The sequence below is a fragment of the Anas platyrhynchos genome, chromosome 6 (genome assembly GCF_047663525.1).
Source record: "Anas platyrhynchos isolate ZD024472 breed Pekin duck chromosome 6, IASCAAS_PekinDuck_T2T, whole genome shotgun sequence".
Taxonomy (NCBI): Eukaryota; Metazoa; Chordata; class Aves; order Anseriformes; family Anatidae; genus Anas; species Anas platyrhynchos.
This window is the reverse complement of record NC_092592.1, coordinates 4,311,091-4,324,162: the sequence shown is the minus strand read 5'-3', so window position 1 is coordinate 4,324,162 and position 13,072 is coordinate 4,311,091. Positions and strand designations below refer to the sequence as shown.

General features: G+C 45.0%; 1 protein-coding gene across 9 annotated transcripts in view; it reads right to left on the bottom strand.

The window, feature by feature from the left end:
• The window catches only part of SGMS1 (sphingomyelin synthase 1), an 84,939-nt gene that overhangs the window by 65,630 nt on the left and 6,237 nt on the right, over positions 1-13,072 (bottom strand). For 2 of the 9 annotated variants that reach the window (XM_027460678.3, XM_038180923.2), the window contains exon 2: positions 6,662-6,890. The exons of the other annotated variants lie outside the window; for them this stretch is intronic. The gene's annotated coding sequence lies outside the window, so the exon portion shown is untranslated. The remainder of the gene's footprint in view (positions 1-6,661; positions 6,891-13,072) is intronic. 9 annotated transcript variants of the gene reach the window in all.

Here is a 13,072-nt window from a genome sequence, read left to right as displayed (position 1 = left end):
CAGGAAACAATGAGAAGCACCTTGGTACACACTGGCATTTTCGAGAGACCCTCCAGCGGGAGCAGTGGGATGCTCCAAGTTTCCTAGATTAACCTGAAAATACTTAGAAATAACAAAATTAAATTAGTTCTAATACAGCAAGTTATTACTAAGTTGAAAAACACTAAGAACAGGAAGCAACTAACTCATAGTCAGGTAACCTTCAGGATAGTCAGTGGTTTATTCAGATTGGATCTGTCTAGATAATGACCTCAGGTTATAAACACCCAAGGTCTAATTATTTAGTAAGACGGCATTTCCTGGATCAGTATTTGGAAGACAGTTTCCACTATTAACTCATGCATGTGTGTATAGATACACATGCACGCACTCATATACACAGAGATATATTAGAAGGATTTTCTTGAAAGTCTCACCTTTGATAAGCATTGTAAGGGACGCTGTTATAACAGCTTTTTGAATGCCATACTGTCTGCTGCAACATCAGCTTCCAAAACTCATGTTCTTTGAAAACTGGCAAACTCCTCAAGGGTTCCCTCAACTTGAGATCAGTAAACATACTCAAAAAAAGGTCACATGCCTCTTCTCCCACAACTCCTAGGAAATCACAAACATTCACTTCATTCCACGACCTGTTGTGTAACATACCTTGAGAGGTCACCAGGCAAACGTTCCAGCAATAAGGCACGTAGGGCATGACCGGAGCTACGGACCTTGCTGCTGCTCTTGGAAGAGACAATAACAGGACTGGAACTTCCCCATCTTCTGTCACTGGTGACCACTACTTTGAATCATATTGCTTATTTTTACCCCCTGAACTAGTGTTTGGCATCTCGTTTGGATCACTTTCCATTCTAGGAGCTGGAAGAGAATGGGTTGCAAGCTGAAGACCCCACAACAAGCATGGTTTACATGCTTCTGCAAAGGGGATGGAGACAAATGGTTCACCTCCACCCGAAAGCAACTTCATGCATCAGAAATTACACTGTATCTAAACACACAACTTCACACCCAAAAGCCTTCCTATCAAGTTATCTGTTGACTCAGAAACAAACCATGCCACTTTAAACTTAGCTCTTCAATTCACAGGTTCTTTGAAACAACAGGTGTCAACCTTGCTAGCATATTTAAAAATGGAGAGCATTAAAAACAGGGCATCAGTTTTCTCTCCAAAGAGCAGAAGACCTCAATGTTTCTTTGGACTTTGTGACAACACCTACTGTTTAATACTTGGGGTGTTTTATTCTGTTTTTAATAAAGATAGAAATCAGAATAACTGGTTTGGCAAAAGGAGCTGCACCATTCATTGACTGGAGAGCTGAGAAATTGTGTTTCTCACACCTAATTTTTCAGATTTTCATCTGATAACAATTACTGCAAGTTTAAGACTTAGTGAAGTTGGACAAAGTGGTTCGTGCAGAGTAGTGGCAATGACAGCACGGACACAAGGGGAGACTTTGTTATTACGGTTATGCACAGATCATGAACAAAGAGATGAGCTCAGTTACAGACTGTGCAACCTGGAGAGGTTAAGGGAAACAACTGTAGCACTAAAACAGATCTGTTGCATGGGTTTTCAGCTCCAGCAGGGTTAAAAGTGCTAGTTCAGATTTGCTTTCTGGAACATGATCCTCTGCTGGTAACTGAATGTCCACTTTGTCAGCTGCCCGGCATCACAGAGCTCACTGCTCCTCTGAGGACACGGGGCGCTTGAGCAAAGCGCAGTAAATTCCAGAAGTATCAGTGGGTGCCAATGGTTTTCCCAGGCAGAAAGACATAGGGGTACGTAGCAGGACAGCTGGAGTAGATCAGTGGACTCTTCCTCCTGAGGTGTTCCCATCTGAGAGATCTCCAGCTTGGAAAAAATCATGAAAGTATCATTCTCACAGCCCCTGCAGGCTGAAGCCTGTGTATCTGACCTCTGGGACTGCTTTCTGCAGAGACTCCCTTTGATGCTGCATCAAGCACCAAGGAAGTTTATAAAATCATAGAATCATTAAGGTGGGAAAAGACCTCCAAAATCATCTGGTCCAACCATCCCCCTACCACCAATGTCACCCATTGAACCATGTCCCCAAGCACCAGGTCCAACCTTTCCTTGAACACCCCCAGGGACAGTGACCACCACCTCCCTGAGAAACCCATTCCAATGCCTAATCCCTCTCTCTAAGAAATGTCTCCTAATTCCCAACCTGAACCTCCCCTGGTGCAACTTGAGGCCATTCCCTCTAGTCCTGTCACTAGTTACCTGTGAGAAGAGGCCGACCCCCAGCTCCCCACACCTCTCTTTCAGGTAGCTGGAGAGAGCAATGAGGTCTCCCCTGAGCCTCCTCTTCTCCAGACCAAACACCCCCAGCGCCCTCAGCCGCTCCTCACAGGACTTGTGGGCCAGGCCCTTCACCAGCTTTGTAGCCCTTCTCTGGACACGCTCCAGGGCCTCAATGTCCTTGCAGTGAGGGGCCCAAAGCTGAACACAGCACTCGAGGTGCTGCCTCACCAGAGCAGAGTACAGGAGGACAATCACCTCCCTGGTCCTGCTGGCTGCACTATTCCTGACACAAGCCAGGATGCCGTTGGCCTTCTTGGCCACCTGGGCACACTGCTGGCACACGTTCAGGCGAGCATCGACCAACACCCTCAGGTCCTTTTCCTCTGCACAGCTTTCCAGCCACCCTGCCCCAAGCCTGTAGTGTTGCATGGGGTTGTTGTGACCAAAGTGCAGGACCCAGCATTTAGCCATGTTGAACATCATCCCCTTGGCCTCTGCCCATTGACCCATCCTGTCCAGGCCCCCCTACCCTCTCAACACATCCTCCCAACTTGGTGTCGTCTGCAAACTTACTGAGAGTACACTCAATTCCCTCATCCAAGTCATCAAAGATATTAAAGAGGAAGGGCCCTGACACCGACCCCTGGGGAACAGCACTGGTGACCAGCATCCAGCTGGATTTTACTCCATCCACCACCACTCTTTGGGCCCAGCTGTCCAGCCAGTGTTTAACAGCAAACTTGTCCAAGCCACGGGCTGCCAGCCTCTCCAGGAGAATACCATGTTTGGCATTTGCCTCCTCTATCACTACCCTTGAATCCAGTCATCCCAAGCTTCAGTGCTTTTACTCTCATGATGTCCCTGTGCAACAAAACCTCGCAGCTGTTCTGCTGTACCTGTTCAACCAAGGCGACTAAACAGCGCTCCCTGTCTCAGACAAGGCTGAGCCTTTGACTATTTTCAGCTCCGGGAGTTTCCCAAGCCTGCATTTAGCAACCCTCAGGGAGTATTTCATCCAAATATTTGTTCAGCCTCCCCTTGATCCCATTTAAACTCTGCCCACAACATTATCTGGCACGGGCTCTGACACATCTGTTGCTGCATCGATGGGGAGCCTACGTGCCATCGCTCGCTGCCCAGGACTCCAGTTACTGCCACTTCCTAACTCCCACGTGGATAGGGTGGGAAGAAATCCCCATTTCTGGCTTCCTGTCTACTTACAGACCCTTAGCAGGTTAAGTTCACACCACTACCTAATCTTGAAGTTGTCACAAGGTGTCAGTTTACCTCCCTGGGTTCTCTGGTAAGCAGAAACCAGGTTACAACCCACACGCTGAGGACGCTCTTTCCCTCTGTAACAACACACAGGAGATGTTTGAGAAAACCTTTCTTCCCACAAAACAGCAAAGAGCAGGAACGTGAACTTCCTCCAGAAGAACAATTAAACAGAAACAGACTTCATCTGAACAGCCTCCTCTGCCATTCCTAAGATGCCGTACTAGGATTCTGAAGGGTTAGCAGTGGCAGAACTGATTTTCGTGAATGCACAGCTGCTATCTACACACCAGATCCACTTACCAACCACGTCTGCCATCGCTTCTGGCCTGTTTTGTCCATAGTGGAACCTGAGCAGGCACAGCACTCCTAAGATACACTTTATAAACACATTTCATAGTCTAACTGCTCCTAGTTAATACATAGCAATATTCAGTAACAATTTTGGAAGAAAAATTGTGAAACATTTCATAAAATATGAATCTGGTTATGGATGCCAGTAGTTTTTCGTATAAAAATGGCTTGGATTGTGATACTCTGATCAAAATTCACATTTGTATCTCACACTGCATCCCACTTCTGGCCCGCAACTATGCCAGAGTCCCTTGTTCGTGCTGCAACATTCACGGTGGCTGCATTCCAGTCTGAGGGCAAAGGCTGCCTGTAAGCAGTTTATTCAGTATATTAAATGCTTTGTTTATCCAAAAATATTTTAGCTCCAAGAGACATTAAAGCGAGATTTAAATTTCAGCATTTGCAAAGTAAAGAGATACAACTCCTACAGATATTACCAGGAACTTTTTTCCTTGAGGCTTTCTAGCTGTGAAAATCTATTTTGCAAAAATAAAACTACGACAAACCAAAAGCAAAGTGTAACACTTAATAACAAAGGAGGATGGGAAAAAAAATGCTACGCCAAGAAGAGAGAAGCAAAAGTCAAAAAGCAAGGATGCCGTTGCACTCTTGCTCACTTTGTTTGGAGCGGATCAACATAATAATCAGAAGGAAAACCTCTATGGTACTGCAGATTAAGCCAGTAATTATGGCATCTTTGCCAGTAAGTGGCTCTGGAAAACCAGAATAATATGAAGTATAATGTATAGGGAGTTTCCCCGCAGCTTGGTCCCGAGTTTAATTTGCAGCAGTGAAATCGAGATAGCCAGCAGATCATCTACCAGCACTGAAGTCTTACAGTGTTCATACCAACCTTAAAAATAAAACTCTCCCCAAGCATCCTATTTTGGGTGTTAATTTAAGCCGAGGAATTAAGCACATCCATCACCAGAGACAAAAGCATGGCAGTTGACAGGACAGACTTTCAAACATAACACACAATACCACACGACTCCATTTAATTATCCCCAGGTTCCAAAACCAGAAGACAGGAACATTAAAACTATTATAGGTCAACAGCAGCAAGAAAACATCTGTTTCCAGCTCAAAGCTCTTCTCATTTAAAGAGATGCCCTTCATACACTTGATTCCCAATCCCTGTTTTAGGATAGGAGCAAAGGATAAATCAGATGTGCTGTACCCTCATGCTAAGACCAAGATACCGAGTTTAAAGGAAAAAAATGAAAGAAGAAAAAAAGGACAAAGTCCTTTTTTTCTGCAGCAACCTCACTGGCCCTACAGCAGGCAGATGGCCCATGCATTCTTCTGTACAGAATCATTACTGAGCTTTACTTGGGCTGTGGTTTTGCTATTTGCCTCTGCCAAGGAATTCCCAGCCACAGGCTGGGTCTGCACCAGTTCATCGCTTCCTTCAGCAGCCTCGTTAATCAACAGACTTATCTCAAACTATGTTACAAATGTAGAATCAACCATATATAAACAGAAAAAAAGTTAATCTCTTAAGAAAGTGATCTGGCAGGTACTGAAACGTTTCTGCTCTTCTGCTAACTCCAGCATACTCAGGTTTACAGCAAGGTTATACTACAGACCTGTATATATTTAAGATAAAAAATGCTAGCAGATCCCATGCAGCACTACAACAATAAAACAGCAGATTGACAGTACCACAAATGAATGTGCAGAAAAACAAGCCGTACAGTTTAGTACACCAGTTCCTTGCAGGTTACTAAATAACGCCTTAACCTTCACAGCTAAGACCTTGCTCAAACCGCCTTACAAAATAGGGTTTGCCCAGTGTGGTCAGAGACCTCAGGCAAATAGGAAGTGCAAGAAGTGAAACCAAGACAATGAAGTATACAAAAAAAAAAAAAAAAAGGCAGCAAACAAGAAAAAAGGTTGAGATAAACTTTGGTCAGCTGGTGCTTTCCCTCCACAAGATTATCTTCAGCCCAACAAATACACAGAATACTTTTTCAGGACTGGCCTTTGCAACACTTAAGTATGAGGATACTAGACTAAGCTCGAGAGCTTAATCAGAACCTTGCAAGTCAATTATGGGTCCCTGCTGAGACCCCTGGCCCTAACGAGCAGAAATAACCACAGCTTTTACATGAAAACTCAGCTTCGGTCAAAACTTAAGGAGTAATTTTAGTCTTGTTGTAAAAAGCCCGAGTGCATTATTGCTTTCAGATTTAACACATCACAAGACCAAGAGCGATCACAATCGCCACATAACAGTAAAAGCAGACTGCACTGTCTTTTTCTTTCACCAGGGGAAAAAATGGTTAAAGACAAGGCATACTAAGTACCAAATCAGATGGTTTGCTTAAGTGCAACAGGCAAAAACATCTGCAGTATTTCCCAAGGTGCACAAAAAATAAATAAATCAGTAAGTTGTGCAAGATCTGTACTCCACCTACAACCTACAGTGGTTGGGAGGGTTAGACAGGCAGGCTCTCCCATACCGAAAGGACCACACGGCACCTCCAGGCTTCACCAGACCCCTGCGATCTTCAAGAATAAGAGAGCTCTGCTTTTTCTTTCTCCGCAGACATACTTCACACTCCAATGGGAGAGAAAGCCTAATGCTGAAACAAATCTAGGTAGACATGCAAACCGCCCGTGCGGCAGCAACCCTCTTAAGCGTGACAAAGTAAAAACAACAGAGGTTTCAGCCTTCACTGTGAGTCAGTATAAAGAGCAACACGACAGGGTACGCCGTAGTGTTGGATTTGCATGTCAGCATTAATGTAAACAAAGAACCTGGAACATAGAAGCAACCGTCCGTTTCCCTTTCCACTTAAGTTTTTCCGCACAGGCTCCAAAGACTGTAAGATGGCACGGTATCCACCAGAAGACAGGTATCTCTGGTTGGTCGGACGAAGTCTCTGTCTAACAGACAAACTTCCTCTTGCCATGGACCTGCCAGGACTGGATTTCACTCAGTGGCATAGGAGTACATCAGCACCTCACGAGAGACCTTTTCACATCACTGCAGAATAAGGAACGGAAAATACATTTATTCCCTTCATTTCCAGAGATTTACAAAGGTTATGCTCCCCTCAGAGAAACTGTACGAACCTTACATCTTCTCCAAATCACCCCCCCCCTTTTTTTTTTTTTTTTAATTTGGCATCTGAGTTAATTACAGGGCAAAGCACGGAAGAGCTCAGTCTCTGCAGCGTGATGAACTGTCTGCACCACTCTGACCAAGCACATTTCACTGACCAGAAGGAACCTCTCCGCACCATGCAAATGCTGATACGAGGCTACAGACGCTGAAATCTGGCTTGCTGCCCTGTTTCCCGCTCCTCTGTAAAACACATTTTATTTTCAGGTTATAACACCTGAAAGCAGGAGGTAAAGAAAGGATGGGCGTAGGCACAGCAGCTGACAGCATATTCAAAAATCCCAACGAGACGCTTTCATTTCACATGGAGCTGCATTAGCTACACCTTCAAATCATATTCAGCAATTTTGGAGTCACGGCCGCAAGATTTATACTGTCACGTCGATGTCACCTTCACACATAGCTTCCCTGCAGTCACACGGTGCTTAAAAAGAGCCTGACACCACCCTCACAAACTAGATCAAATGCTACTTTTCTGCCTCTTGCTGAATAGGGAAACAGTAATGATGAAACAGGCTGGGCTGGGGATGGAAAAGAAGGGAGGGAGCTTGGGCAAGTGACTTCTGAGCTAGGAAGCCCACAGTATGAGAATTTGGAAGTAAGCAAAGCCCTTTTATAACTAGAAATTGCATGGTCAGTAACAAGACACAGCTCTGGGAAGAATCCAAGAGTCAAAGAAAAGGGGGGAGCACGTAATACAGACCCGACCTCTGCTTTAAGCGTATACACACGTGGGCAAAGCCGCTCCCCAGGACTGGCCTGGTCTCCCCTTACACACCATGCTCCCTACACCCAAGGGGCTTTCTTCACCTGTCACTGCAAGTGTACACCCCAGCTATGTATCAAAGCACCAGAGCTATACAGTGAGACTTGGACAGCAAGGCCTGCCTAAGGAAGAAAAGTAAAGCTGAGGAAAAAAAGAGAATCGGCCAGTATCAAGCACGTGCTTTCCTGAAGCAGCTTCTCTTGACAGAGAGCTAACTTCCAGCTCTGCTGGTGAAGAAGGGCTGCAGACCCAGGACATGCAGAACCGTCTGCAGTCCCTTCCTCCCCTCTTTCACAGGGCTCTTTAAAAAAAAAAATAAAAGCTTAGCAAGCACTTCTCAAATCTCTCTCACGTACTAAAAGCTGTGGTGTTGAAGGAGCTGAAGTGAGACAGCATATCTGGTATTACACTAAAATGATCTTTCATGTTGCTTTTGGCTAATTATTTTGGTGCCATGGGTATTGATGGGAGGTAGGAGGAAAATGGAAGATGGATTTGTTTGTCAGAGCAGCATGATGCAGGCAATGACACAGTAATTCAATACATCCTTGCTCTCTGGGTGCAAGGAGTTCCGCAGTGGGGCCTGCACAGGGGCTCAGCAGTCAGGCTGAGGCACAGCTTTCACAAACCAGCTTTCACAAACCGTGCTGCTCTGTGGGTGCTGGGAGGGGGTTATTCCCTTGTGCCTGTACAACACAGCAGCGCAGCAGCAATCCTCCTGACAGCAGGCACCTTGTGCACTGAGGGCAGCAAATCCCCAGTCAATGGTTCACTGCAAGCAAAAGGCAAAGTTACAACAGGATGCTTGATAGAATGACCTAGTGCTGAGCACACTCATACTTCAATTAGTCCACAGAGCAGCTTTATGGGTGGCTGATGGGCAACAATTATTCTGCGTTTAAAATCAATATACATCCATTGTCTGATGCAGGTGGTACCTACACCTCGGAAAGAGTGCTTCTTAACCGGGCTTAACACGGGCATTAACAAGGGACAGGTGAACTGTTGGGGGGTGGGAGGAATAGTAGGGATTATCACTCCTGGAAGATGCACAGCATCTTGTCCACAGATCAGGCAACCCAAATTCACCTGCAACAAACTAAGCACAGCTTAGCTCTAACAAAGCAATAAATAAAAGGATTCAAGACTTCTAGACAGAAAAGTTATACCTGCTTTCACTGATTCTCATAGTGTGCAGCACCAACTTGTTTCAGTAACCTGCAGTTATCAATCCTCTGCCTTGACCTAAAAGGTATCAACTTGGGGAAAAAAAAAAATAAAAAAATCTGTACCACACTCCCACCAGGTTACATCAATTGCTTTTTAGACTTGTTTCTTCTAGCATTGGAAAGGATTTGCTCACCACTCCTCTTGCAATTAAATCAATGGTAAGAGGTGGTTGCCTTGCAGACTGGAGAGAAACAATAATCTTTATTCATTCAGAAATTCATACTAGAAAAGGTAAAACTTCAAAATTTGAGGTTAAGGTGCTGGTTTAATTTGACCAAAGAAGAGATCAAAGTCTTCCCCATGCAAAACCTGAAGCCAACAAGCCAACATGAGAGGTATTTTAAAAGCCTCAGGCCACAAAGCCAGAAGTACGATCAGCCTAGCTTTGAACTGCATGAGCAACTCCCTCTCCCTGGTGTCTCATCTGTTATTCCCTGCTATCCCCTCTGCAACCTCAATGGTTTTGCACTTTGTTTTGCAGAGTTTCACCATGCTTTTCGTATTTCAATGAAGCCTGTGTTCCTTTTTCCTTCCGACAGTTGCTATGGTGAAGTTTGATGTTGCATCCAGTTACCAGGCTGTGGTTTGTGACAGATAACAGTTCCCTGCAGAAACCGAAGCACCAGGCTGAGGAAGAAGAGGGAATTCCCCGCTGTGGTCTGCTCCTGTTAAAAATACCAAGAGCTGTGAGACTAAAAGCTACTTCAACACAGAGGTGAGGAATTAATATTTTCCAAACAAGTTTGTCAACAGTGAAAACATTGCTTTGGCATTTACACCACTGTTCTGTAATACGTCCATTGCTCAACTTTTCCGTTAACACCAAACAGCCTCTTCCAGTCTTAATGATTTAGGAATTATTTTCAAAAATGATTTAGAAAAGTTGCAAATTGATAGATCAGCAGGGGAAAAAAAAAAAAAAAAAAATCAAAAAAAGAGCTCCAGCAATGTATTTGCAAATTTGAGCAGAGCATATATTTTTTTTTTCCCTTATAAATGTAAACAAAACAGCAGGAAACTCAAGCTACATCTCCCACAAAGGGATCAAGCACTGCTGGGACCTCAGGAAAGCCTTGTGATTTGGAGCAAGGGGTCACACCAGTAGAAAGGACCTTCCCCCACACGGACTGGAGACCCTCCAAAATCTCTTCACAACACCTTGTTCAAAAGGGATAACAGTAACCTAATGCCAAAAAGTGTCCACGTGCCATAAAACATCAGAATCACATTATAACACCTTTGAAAATGTCTGTTTCTGCCCATTTCTGTTTACAAGTCCAGTGAATTTAAACCCGTCACTCCATGTTACAGGATATGTTTTTGGAGTTGTCCGTCTTCAGTCCCTAGCATAAGAAATAAATTCACATGACAGCAGGAACTGGGTCCTTAGAAATATCAGTAGTAAAACAACTTTTCTGCAGAAGCCACCGTTACCACAGATTACACAACACAGATGGCCTTGGATCTGGCAAAAGCATGGTTTTCAGATTCACCAGCCCCTAGCTACAGGCCCCAAACTAGACACCTCAGGGTGAGGAGCAGGAATGTGTTCCACCCCTCTGGAAAACCATCTGCAAGCCTGCACGCCTGCCAAGGAACTGCTAATGCTCCTCACTTGCTGGACCACCTCCTTGGGAGGGACGGGATGTTCTCCTGCTCTTCCAAGCAGGAAGAGGATCCTCTCTTGCTTGCAGCTCTTCATGCTGACGTATTTTGCCTGCTAGAGGTGCAGCAGCTGCAGCCGAACATCCTCCTGCATCCCCTGGAAGCCAGAAAACCCCCATCAAGGGCTCGTGGCCCTCCTAACCTGTTTGCTGAGCAACCCAACAGGGAGAAGGCTGAGAAACAGCTTGCACAGCACAACCAAAGGGGTTACTGTAATAGGCTTAGCTGCTGTGCTGCTACTTGTGAGAAGTCCTAAAAGCCTGAGTAGATTCTGCTCTAATCAGATGTAGCTCTGGATCTTTGTACCTATGGTTACGAATTGACACATGTTGCAAGAGCAGCTTAATTAGGGAAAATGAGAAACAAAGTGACTTGTTCTCAACATAACTGGATATAAATTACACGTGAAAAAAGAATCAGCACAGACCCTGCATTTCTGATACTGACCTTACCAAGACAGGCTTTGTCCTCTGCATTGACATGTCCAAAAACCAGTCCCCAGTTAACACCTGGATCAACTGCAAATATTACCAGTTAGCACAAACAATCTACATACACATTGTAAGGCTCCCACTGAAATTTCTAGGAAATAAATTGCGTTATCACTGTGAAAAGAGAATCCATGTTTGACAACACTTGCCAGAATAATATTCCTATATTCTGAGCACGTACACAATTCACAAAGACCTGGTGGCAGCAGGCTGATCAAAGAGCAAAGGCAGCTGTTTAAATACGTTGCCCCTTCCCTTCTCACCTGATCAGAAGCCCCAAATAACACACTGGGTCCCCAGCAGTGAGGAAGCTTACACTTGAGCCTCATTTCGGAGGCTTGCACCAAGTAACACCAACTTTGATAACAAGCAGCACCATAAACAGCAGGTTTAATACGGGAACACTTACGTCACACTGAAAATAATTCTACTAAATGCCGTGCTTAAAAACATGCTGAATTACTGCATGCATATTTCATATCAGTAGTTAAACTGGAAAAAAATAAATCAAGTTCACAGCCCTGCAAGCACCCAACAAAGTCTCCAGCTAAGGAACCAGCTCTACTTTTCCCTGCAGAGTTAACTTAAGCACTTGTCTAAGTAGACGTCTCACTTCAGGCTACCATGGGAGAAACAGTCCTGCCCTCACCCTGCAAATGTAAATCACAGAAATAAAATATCAAGTTTCTCACTTCGAACTGTTTCACTCTGTAGCGCCTTTGGAGATAACCGGCCTTTTCCTTCACTATAGCTGCAGTTTGTATTGTATCTTTTCCTATTACCAACATTAGGAACAAAGACAATGGGGTGCAAGCATTACAGGCAGCTGCACACCTGAACCCCTTGTGCCTGCAAGCGCTGACCCTAAATCATTGACTGATTCCATAACTGGGTGTCGAGGATGCACAAAGGCAAGCAAGCATACATTCAGACACACTCTTTACCTAATCTACTAAGCTTTACAGGCGCTGAACCCCTCTCCTAGAAGCTGGGCCAGCCAAGACTGCTATGGCACCAGTGCAGTGGTGGTAATATTTTAATTGCATGGTTCTAGGACCAGGCACCACAAACTTTTAGCGGCGTTTTGCCTGCAGAAGCACTTCTTTGCTCTGCCCTCTGTGCACTGCTCCTCTGCTTCTACCCCAGCACCAGGCTCCTTCCCAGGGACTTCACAGTTCCTGCAGCTCTGGCAGAGGGGCTCTGATCTCATCTTTTCTCCAAACACTCCTGGGACACCCTTTAACATCATAAACCGGGGAGAGGAATAGAAGGAAAATTGGATTGGCTCTACTATAGCCATGAGGGAAACTGTAACAGAAAGCTCACTTTGAACAGATGTACGTACGCTAGCTTCTGCTTTCTGGGAGCTGAATCTGCAGGCTCCAAACCTAAAAGCAGGTTCAGTGGCAAGGGTCAGAAAACCGATAAGGATCAGAGTGAAAAACAGCCTCCCTTACGCTTGCGGCTATAGGAAATTCAAGCAGTTCACCTGCATCGGTAGTTGGTTTACATGTCAGTAACACCAGAAAGATTTTCATGGATTCTTAACTGAGAATTTGCAGTAAATGAACTAGGATCCTTCTGAAAGTTCTTATTAGCACTGGTGTGCACAACAGGTGCTACACAATTAGGCAAAATCTCAACAATAACATTTGCACACAAGCTTGTGCAGGGGATGGGACTGAACCGTGTGCACCAACTACACCAGTAACCAGAACTACGAGACACGGCTGCCTTTTCTGACACTCAGAAAGGAGCAAGGTGTGTTTGTGGGACCACACATCCACATACCCAGCCACCCTGAGATCACAGCTCAGTGAAGGCAGGCAAAGCATTGTCCCTGCCGCAGTTTTTGCACAGTTTCTGTCAGAAGGGCCAAAAACTGCCTGGGT